Source organism: Triticum urartu, chromosome 6 (genome assembly GCF_003073215.2).
Source record: "Triticum urartu cultivar G1812 chromosome 6, Tu2.1, whole genome shotgun sequence".
Classification (NCBI taxonomy): domain Eukaryota; kingdom Viridiplantae; phylum Streptophyta; class Magnoliopsida; order Poales; family Poaceae; genus Triticum; species Triticum urartu.
In genome coordinates, this window is record NC_053027.1 from 439,528,573 (window position 1) to 439,539,420 (window position 10,848).

Here is a 10,848-nt window from a genome sequence, read left to right on the forward strand (position 1 = left end):
GGTCGCCGATGTGTGGGCCCGGGGCGGCGCGATTAGACGCGCCTTCGGCGCCCTCCCGCCCGTCTACGAGACTCCCGTGAAGAACATGCGCGCCGCTCAGGCGGCGGCAGTCGGCCTGGATCAGCTCGCAGGTGAAGAGCTGCAGGACTGCCTCCAGAGGGTAAATGACCTCCTCGCTGCGGCCAACGCACAGCAGGACCGCCTCAACCAACTCGCCAAGCCGACGGGATCCTCCTCCCTACGCGACGACGGACCCGGCGATCATCAGCACACGACGTCTTCACCACCCGGCGAGGCGCACTCCGGCCGCACCCGGACCCGGTGCAACCCCGCCCCGATGACTGCCGGTGCCCTGGGCAACGAGACAGCCTTGGAAGAACGACGCCGGCTCGGTCCCCCTCCCCAACCCAGCCGACGTCTGACTGCAGTCGACCTGGCCGCCCGTGGCGCGATCGCCAGCCGCCTGGGCCCTCGCGCCATCGACGACACAGACGCCCGCCACCGCCTCGATTGGCTCGCCCTCTCCCGGAGCTGGAGGAGAGCAGTCATGTCAGCCCGGCGTGCTTCGGTCCGCGCATCCGGGATGAACCCTTCACCAAAGGGTTCACGCTCCCCCACGACACCCCCAAGTACAATGACACCGTGAAGCCGGAGGACTGGATCACTGACTACACCACCACCATCGGCATCACCGGCGGCAACCACCACCTCCCGTGCGCTACGCGCCGCTCATGCTCCAAGGATCGGCCCGCACGTGGTTGAATAGCCTGCCGGTGGGCAGCATCAACATGTGGTTCGACTTCGAGCAAGCCTTCATGCGCAACTTCACCGGCACCTACAAACGACCCGGCCGCCCCAGTCAGCTCGCCATGTGAGTGCAGGGACCGGTGGAGACTGGCCGTGAGTATCTCACACGCTTGACCGAACTCCGGAACAGCTGCGAGGGCGTCCACGAAGTCCAGGCGATCCAGTACTTTGTCAACGGGTGCTGGGATGGCACCCTCCTCAAGCACAAGCTCTTGCGCAATGAGCCGGCCACCATGGCCGCTCTCATGGTGACGGCGGACAAGTAAGGCAACGCCGACTTCGCCATGAAGATCCGGGTGGCGCTGGATGAAGCCGGCAAAGCAAAGCCGGTTCCCCCTCCGAAGCCGGCCGGCGAAGGAAGCCGGCAACAGCACAACCACCAGAACAACAAGCGCAAGGCCGATCAGCCTGCCCAGCGCTACGATAACCGGCTCCTCGCGGCCGCTAAGCAGGTGCCCGCGACTGACCCGGCCGCCAAGCGCCGGTAGACCATCAAGATGGCATGGGCTTCGAGGAGATGCTTGACGCCCCTTGCAAGCACCACAGCGGAGCAAGGCCGTCCACGCACATGCTGCGGTAGTGCGCCATCACCAAGCGCCTCATAAGGGGCGACTTCCCGCCTCCTCCAGCCCCGGCTCCGGGAGCGGGGCAGCCGCCTCCACCTCCACCACCGCCTCGGGCAGGTGGCACGATGCACGACGACGCCTACCCGGCCTAGAATGCGACCTACGTCGTCTTCACCAGCCTCGGCAACGACAAACGCAACGAGCGCCTCCTTCGGCAGGAGGTGAACACCGTCATCCAGGCCAAACCACAGTATATGCATTGGTCGGAGCACCCGATCACATGGACCCGGGAAGACCACCCGGCTGTCATGCCGAGTCCGGGTGGCTACGCCCTCATGCTCGACCCCACCATCGTCGCGCCTCGACGCACGTGCAAGTTCTCCCGAGTCCTCATCGACGGCGGCAGCATCATCAACATCCTGTACCGCGACACCATGACCAAGCTCAGCCTCGAGGCCAAAGACCTAGAGCCGACCCGGATGATCTTCCATGGCATCGTTCCCGGCCTCTCCTGCTCTCCAATCGGCCGAGTCTAGCTCAACATCCTGTTCGACAACATCGACCATTTCCAACACGAGCCGCTCTGATTCGAGGTGGTGGACCTAACCAGCGCGTACCACGCCCTGCTGGGCCGGCCCGCACTCGCCAAGTTCATGGTGGTTCCCCACTATGCCTACCTGAAGATGAAGCTTCCGGGTCCGAAGGGCCTCATCACCATCACCGGCGACTACCGCAAGTCGATAGAGTGCGCCCGAGATGGCGCCAAGCTGGCCATGACACTGGTCGTAGTCGAGGAGCGACGCCAACTCGACCGGATCATCGCCTTGGCCAATGAGGCATCGGCTACGCCAATCCCGACTGAGTATCCAGCCGACGAGGCCTCGTTCAAGCCCTCCAAGGGGAATAAGAAAGTGAAGCTAAAGTTGGAAGACCCCGGCTGAAACAAGTACATTGTCGTAGGCACCCGCATCGACAGCTAATAGGAAGGCGAGCTCATCGACTTCCTCCGTGAGAATCGGGATATTTTTGCATGGACCCCAAAGGACTTGCCGGGTATCCCGAGGAAGTACGCCGAGCACAAACTCCACGTTCATAAGGACGCCAAGCCTGTCTGTCAACCCCTACGATGTTTTTTCGAAGAGAAGAGAAGAACCATCGGTGAAGAGGTTGCCAAGCTTTTGGCGGCCGACTTCATCATGGAAGTGTTTCACCCCGAGTGGCTGGCCAACCCAGTCCTCGTCCTGAAGAAGAACAAGACCTGGCGCATGTGTATCGACTACACCAGCCTGAACAAGGCTTGCCCCAAAGATCCATTCGCCCTCCCGCTAATCGGCCAAGTCATCGACTCCACCACCGGGTGCGAGCTCCTGTCCTTCCTGGATGCTTACTCCGGCTATCATCAGATCTAGCTGGACCCGGCCGACTCCCTAAAGACGTCCTTCATCACGCCCTTTGGGGAATATTGCTACATCACCATGTCATTCGGCCAGAAGAACGTCGGCGCCACCTTCCAGCGCTGCATGCAGAAATGTTTCCTGTCACAACTCGGCCACAACATCCACGTCTATGTGGCCGACATCATGGTGAAGGCCAAGCAGCACCTCACACTCCTCGATGATCTAAAGGAAACCTTCGCCAAACTGCGCGAGTACAAGGTCAAGCTCAACCTAGAAAAGTGTGTTTTCGGCGTCCTGGCCGGAAAGCTACTCGGCTTCCTCATCTCAGAGCGCGGCATTGAGGCAAACATGGAGAAGATCAAGGCCATAGAGCACATGCGCAAGCTGGCTTGGCTACGCGATGTCCAGAAATTCACCGGTTGTTTGGCCTCGGCCAGCCAGTTTCTCAGTCGGCTGGGCGGGAGGGCCTTGCCCCTGTACCAGCTGATGAAGAAGACGACGCCATTCGAATGGAGCGACCAAGCGGACGAGGCCTTCCGGGACCTCAAGCAAATGCTCTCCACCGCACCCGTCCTGGCCGCACCAACTGAGAAGGAGCCGTTGTTGCTCTACATCGACGCAAACTCATGGTCGGTCAGCACGGTTGTCGGTGTCAAAACCGGCGGATCTCGGGTAGGGGGTCCCGAACTGTGCGTCTAAGGAGGATGGTAACAGGAGGCAGGGGACACGATGTTTACCCAGGTTCGGGCCCTCTTGATGGAGGTAATACCCTATGTCCTGCTTGATTGTTCTTGATGATATGACTATTACAAGAGTTGATCTACCACGAGATCGGAGAGGCTAAACCCTAGAAGCTAGCCTATGGTATGATTGTGTGTTGTCCTACGTACTAAACCCTCTGGTTTATATAGACACCTAAGGGGGCTAGGGTTACACAGAGTCAGTTACAAGGGAGGAGATCTACATATCTGTATTGCCAAGCTTGCCTTCTACGCCAAGGAAAGTCCCATCCGGACATGGGACGAAGTCTTCAATCTTGTATCTTCATAGTCCAACAGTCTGGCCAAAGGATATAGTCCGGCTGTCCGGAGACCCCCTAATCCAGGACTCCCTTAGTAGCCCCTGAACCAGGCTTCAATGACGATGAGTCCGGCGCACAGTATCGTCTTCGGCATTGCAAGGTGGGTTCCTCCTCTGAATACTCCATAGAAGATTCTGAACACAAGGATAGTGTCCGGCTCTGCAAAACAAGTACCACATACCACCGTAGAGAGAATAATATTTTCACAAATCCAATCTGCTGATACGTTTGACAGCATGACATCATGTCATGGCCCGGTCATTATTCGAACTGTTTTTCCCAACCAACCACTGCGCACATCGCGAGGTGGTTTTCTTAGCATGTCTTGTCAAAGTAGAGATCGTGTCCCCTTTTCACAGGATTCTCATCAATACGGATGCGGGTAACCCAACCGCGCCATCAATTATGGCACTTGGGGAATAAGAGGTTTTATCAGGCGAGTGGGGAGGCGCATCGCCTCTGCCCCCCTTATAAAGGGATCAGGATTCATTCTTTTCTCTCACGCCTTCTTCCCAATTCATTCCATTCTGCTCAGGCTCCAACGCCCAGGCGTTCACCTTCTCTACCCAAAAAAGTTCTTCCAAAGATGTCCGGATCCGGAGCGGGAGGCAAATGGATGGCCTCTACCGTCCGAGAGAAGGATATCAAAAAGCTTCGGGAAGCCGGGTATCTAGTCAAGAAAATCAACCACCGTCTCCCGACGGCGGGACAGATCGTCCCTACTTCGGAACCCCACGAGAGGGTTGTATTCCTCCCTCATTTTGTCCGCGGGCTAGGGTTTCCTCCCCACCCGTTCGTCCGTGTCCTCATGTATTATTATGGGATCGATCTTCACGATCTGTCCCCTAACTCCTTCCTCAACATATCGACATTCATTGTCGTGTGCGAGGCTTTTCTCCGCATTTTGCCGCACTTCGGTTTATGGCTGAAGATTTTTAATGTGAAGCCCAAGGTGGTGTGCGGCGAGCACGCCGAGTTCGGGGGCGCTATGGTGAGAAAGATGCCCAACGTCGTGTGGCCAATGGGAACCTTTAATGATTCTGTCAAGGAGTGGCAACAGCAGTGGTTTTACATCACTGAGTCATGCGGCAAGGAATGGGCCGCCTCTTTTGAGTTTCTCTCCGGCGCCCCTCTGCGGCATACATCTTGGGTCAAGAAAGGCCTGGACTAGTCCTTGCCCGATGAACTGTCGGTGCTTCAGACGCGTGTTAAAGATATGGGAGATAAGAACATTGAACTTTTCAACGTAGTCCAGGTGATGTTAGTCCGTCGTATACTGCCATGTCAACACCGGACTTGCAATCTATGGGATTTTGATCTGGCCAGGCACCAAACTTTGCGAAGGTTCTTTGGCTCCTCCCACGAGGACATTTGGAAGGTGCTTTTCAAGTCTGGCGAATCATGGCCGGACTCCGCCGAAGACCGCGGGTACCAACTGTCTCGCCCTGCAAGTTCGGTGAGTTTATTAAACTTTTCTATCCGCATGACCCAAAGGAAGCGCTTAACGCATGTTTATTGAACTCCCCCAGAGCTGGACGAAGAAGGCAGAGCGGATCCATTGTCCATCCCTGTTTCCCGAAGACCCGACCATTCCACTTCTGACGAAGATGTTGGTCCCGGCGCCCTACAAGGTGCCGAAGAAGACATCCGAAAAGGAGGCCAAAAAGACCCGGGGCAGCCTTCGTCGTCGCGGCACTTCGGACACAGTACCCGAATGCTCTGATGCCCGTTCCGCCTCCGAAGAGGATAAAAAGGAGGAGGAAGATGAATCCCCTGTGGGGGGAAGGAGGAAGAGGACAGGCTCCGCACCCTTAGAGGCAGAACTGCCCAAAAGGGGAAGGGCTTCTCTTCTGGAGGAGTCCACTGTCGCCGCCGACAGCGGCCTGGCATGGGATCCCAGGGCCCAGCCCCTGGTCAACTCGTAAGGATATAAAATCCGAGTACGTTTAAGCGTCTGGACTCATCGTGGCTTAGTATTTTAACCTTAAGCCATATTTTTTGGTAGTCTGGTGAGGTCCCGTACCAAACAATCCTCATCAGAGGACATGCTGAGCTCGAATGCTATGGAGAGTGGGACGCCCCAAAAGGCCCCTTCCTCCAAATAGGTGCATAACACCGAGGCTTCGTCCCAGAAGGACCACGACCAAGGAGGAAAGGAAGAAACCATGAAGGCGGCGCCTGGAGGTCAAACCGCAGGGGTCGGACACATGGGAGAAAAGATTCCCACAGGGTCTGACGGCAGGGGCGACCCTGAGTTCGGTTCCTCACCGTATGTGATTCCAGAGGTTTATACGGCTCCAGAATCGAGAAGGCAGCCTCCTTCGGCTAGAGGGGGCGTGCCTGTTTCGCCGGCGACCTCTGTCCATCCAGAGGTGTCGGATGCTTTGTTGGCGGCGTTACGAGACGCCTCCATTGTTGACGAACACCGTGCCCTTATGGGTGCGGTGATTAAGAAAATTCAGTCAACCGAGAGTGGACTGAACGAAGCCTGTATGAGCCGTATAAGAGGCTTTGAGGTATGTTTTATAAGTTTGCCAAAGAGTGTCATAGTATAGATAGTAGCCCCTGATACCTTGTTTGGTGAAAGAAGGAACCGGACAGGGGATCACATTGAAGATCACAGGAAGACTCATTGAGTGATATTGATTTCTCTTCTATTCCATGCAGGTACCTACAGCGGCTGCTGCCTCTCGCACTGTGGAGATCTCCGGACTGAAACAAAGTCTGGAGCGGGCCATGGAAGAAATTGGCCAAGTAAAAATGCAGTTGAGGGATAAACAAGGTATGCACAAGCATTGCACGCATTTATTGTGAAGTAAATGTTCAATATGAAATAAGCCACTTAATTTGTGCTAGGGGTTATGACCGAAGTCGAGGCCCTCAAAAGGGCCATTGCCGAGGCCGAGAAAAGGGCAGCCATGGAGCATACTCTTCATGAGAAACACGAAGCCAGAGTTATTAAAGCTGAGCAGGAGCTACAAGAGGCCGTAAGTAAATGCGAGGCCTTGGAGGAGAGTTTAACGGAGAAAGAGTCCAAACTCTCCAAGGCGCGTCAAGCCACGAGCGACGCCCAGGGGGAAACCCAAAGCGCCCTGCAGGGGATCCAGGAGGCGAGGAAGATCGCGGCGGGTAAGGTTTTCCCATGTAAAGCAAAAATTTGAAGGGAAAACTATGTTTCTGATTGTGAATCCGGACTTCTCAGGTGTATTTGCCGAGCTACCACACAGTATATCAGATGCCGGTCATTTCTACTGAGCCGAAGGAAGGAACACCGCCGATAAGCTCTTTTGGTCGCAGTATTTGGCACCGAATTATCCGGTGCCTTTTGCCGATCAACTGAAACAGCTAATCGAACTGCATAAGGCGGCAGAACTAGCCATGAAAGATGTGGTTATCCGGCTATGGCCTGCCGAGCCAATTCCAAGCAGCTACTTCAGGCTCGTGAGGCGGCTTGTAAGCGCTTGCCCTCGACTTGACGTTATCAAGTGGTCGGTCTGTATAGACGGAGCGCGAATGGCCTTCGCGCTCGCAAAGGTGCATTGAGGGTAGATGGACGCTGAAAAGTTAGTGACCGAGGGACCGCCGAAGGGGAAGGAGCACCGCAAGCCTGAATTGTATTATAAGAGTGTCCTCAAAGGATCCTACCTTGCAGTGGAGCTATGTACCAAGGACATTATATTTGCATGAATGCTGATCATGTTGTTCGTTGTAATGTTTGAACAAGGTCGTTGATATGTCGCCTGTTATATAAAAGTTTACCCTCCTGTGCGGCCGTTTGTATGTTAAGGCTGAGAGTTGGCCAGTCGTCGGCTTCTGCCCCCACGTAAAGAGTACGGGGGTGTTCGGGATAAACCTAAGCACTCTTTATCCCAGTTTTGGGTCCTCCGAAGGAAGTGCTCAGCACAACGAACCAGACAATCAGACTATAGGGCTTTATCACTCTCATTAGCCATAGGAGCTTTAGTATGGTCGACGCAGCCCCTTGTGTTCGGAAGACCGTACTAGGGGCTCTATAAGCGCCTGATCGGAGAAAAAGCCGATCCATCGCATGCTGCATTGGTTATGGCATTGTGCGGGAGAAATCCTTAAAGATTTTGTGACCGCTCAAATAGCTGACCAGCTCTCACCGTATCATAACAGTCAGTTTTCAGCTTTCTCTACTGAGGTGCTCATCTGGAAGAACCGCGACACAATCGTAGTAGTTCTCCCAGTGCTACCTTAGCCGATATAGCGGAACGTAAGGTACTAAAACATGGGAGCTGGGCAAACCCAACTATTGACCCAAGACATGATTCGGAGCTGATGCATATAATGCTATAAGTTCGGGGTGCCGAACTTCCATGAAGGTGTTCCGACTTTTATTGCCATGTTACGGGGAAAACGAAGCCCCTGGCGTATTTAAGGCATATCGCTGTGTACGGATGCCATTTGACGAAATGATTTCGATAAGAAATAATCAGCAAGTAAGCGTCATATGAATCCACATGTTGTATTTGACTAATACGTCTATGCATATGGGTACAAGTAATGTGATAAAAATGGTTGTGATAGCAGAACCTGCTGTGACCAGGGGGAAGAGGTTGAGTGCGGATCCGTATTGTAGCCGGACGTTTGCTGCAGGGAACGTCTAAGGATCGCCTGACGCGTTCGAGCTGCCTCTGTGGAGTCCGTCCTGGTCGGTGCGAAGGTGAACCTGCAAAGGAAATATAAGAAATGTTTACGTGCCGGAGGGCGGTTGAACCGTTGAGTGCGGCCTGTCATGGCCTTCGTCGGAGTGTTTAGTTGAGCCTTGGACGAGCCGGGGTACTCTTCCGCAAAGTAGTTCGGAGCCCCTTGACGGTGTCCGGGAGCCTAGGTGTTGACTCGAGGTCCGTCTGCAAGGTGCTGCTCGGTGTTCCTGCTGCTAAGGCAGGGATGTATTTGTTGGTGCCGAAGGAAGGTTCGGCCTTGCCATGAACTGTGATGACGTCGCGTGGACCGGGCATTTTGAGCTTATAGTAGGCATAATGTGGCACCGCGTTGAATCGAGCGTATGCGGTTCGCCCGAGCATTGCTTGATAGTCACCGCGGAAAGGGGCGATTTCGAAGATTAACTCTTCGATATGGTAATTTTCTGGTGATCCGAAGATTACCTCGAGGGCAATGGAGCCTGTACACCTGACCTCCATACCTGGTATGATGCCTCTAAAAGTGGCTTTAGTGGACTTGATCGTTGAATGATCGATGCCCATCTTGCGCACTGTATCCTGGTACAGCAGATTTAAACTGCTACCTCCGTCCATAAGGACTCGAGTGAGGTGGAACCCGCCTACTATTGGGTCAAGGATTAGTGCGGCTGGATTGCCCCGATTCTCGTTAACCAGACGATCCATGTGGTTGAAGGTGACCGGCCCTAGCTTATATTGTGAGACTGCGAGTTCCGTTGGGCCGCCGTCCCTAAGGGTGCATATCTGGTGCAAGTGGGCAATTTGGGTGGTATTTACCACATTTACCGAATGAGTATGGGGGGGAATTTCTTTTGCCCTCCTGTGTTTGGCGATCTGGGTTCTTCGTCGCTATCGTCTCTTTGAAACCCCTCTTCATTTTTGGCGCCTGCCTTGCTGGCTTGTTTGAAGACCCAACATTCTCTGTTAGTATGGGTGGCTGGCGTTTCTGGGGTGCCATGAATTTGGCATTGATGAGCGAGTATGCGGTCCAAACTGGATGGACCAGGATTTGTATTTTTGGGCAGCCATTTCCGCTGACCGAACTTTGAGACCCTGAGCCCGGCATTAACTGTCGTATTTTTGGTTTTATCACCATATTTACAGCGCTTGTGTTTGTTGTGTCGTGGTTTGCCGTTGGCATCTTTGGTATCTGGAGTGCCCGGATTCCTAGATGTGTTGTTGCTGCGAGCCAGCCAGCTATCCTTGCCCGCGCAAAAGCGGGTCATGAGTGTCGTGAGGGCTGCCATAGACTTCGGCTTCTCCTGGCCGAGGTGCCGGGCAAGTCACTCGTCACGGATGTTATGCTTGAATTCTGCTAAGGCCTCTGCATTCGGACAGTCGATAATTTGGTTTTTCTTAGTTAAGAACCGTGTCCAGAATTGCCTGGCCGATTCCCCTGGCTGCTGAGTTATATGGCTCAAGTCATCAGCATCCGGTGGTCGCACGTAAGTGCCCTAGAAGTTGTCAAGGAATGCGTCTTCCAAATCCTCCCAACTGCCAACGGAGTCTGCTGGCGAGCTATTTGGCCAATGCCGAGCTGGTCCTTTGAGTTTTAGTGGGAGGTACTTGTTGGCATGTAGATCATCACCGCGAGCCATGTGGATGTGAAGGAGGAAATCCTCAATCCATACAGCGGCATCTGTTGTACCATCATACGATTCGATATTTACGGGTTTAAAACCCTCCGGGAATTCGTGATCCATAACTTCATCAGTGAAGCATAGGGGGTGTGCGGCGCCTCTGTGCTGGGCTATATCACGATGCAGTTCATATGAGTCTTGTCTGCTGTATTCGGCCCAGCTGGATTTACCTTTAGTGTATCCGTCACAACGGTCATCGTCCTGCGTTGGCGCGTGCCCCGTGACCGGTATATTGACCTTGCCTGTTTTGCCCTACTGTCCAATACGTCTCGCAGGTCCCGTGTGTTGCCCCGGGCCTTGGTGTTTTTGATTAAGTGGCGGCGGGGTGCAGGCTGAACTTTGGGCTAAAACACCTTTCTGGCTCGGCCACACGGTGGCCGGTCAGCCGCATCGTACACTGGTGATGGAGGTTTCAATGCTTCCTCCTCGAGGTGAGGTAGCAACCTGCATTTTGGGTAACTCTTGGAAGGACGCTCGAGTTCATATTCCTCGGCCGCAAGGACTTCGGTCCATCTGTCTGCTAGCAAGTCTTGATCAGCTTGAAGCTGTTGTTGTTTTTTCTTCAGGCTATTTTCTGTGGCCATAAGCCGGCGCTTAAAGCGCTCCTGCTCGACGGGATCCTCAGGCATGGTAAATTCTTTGTCGCCGAGG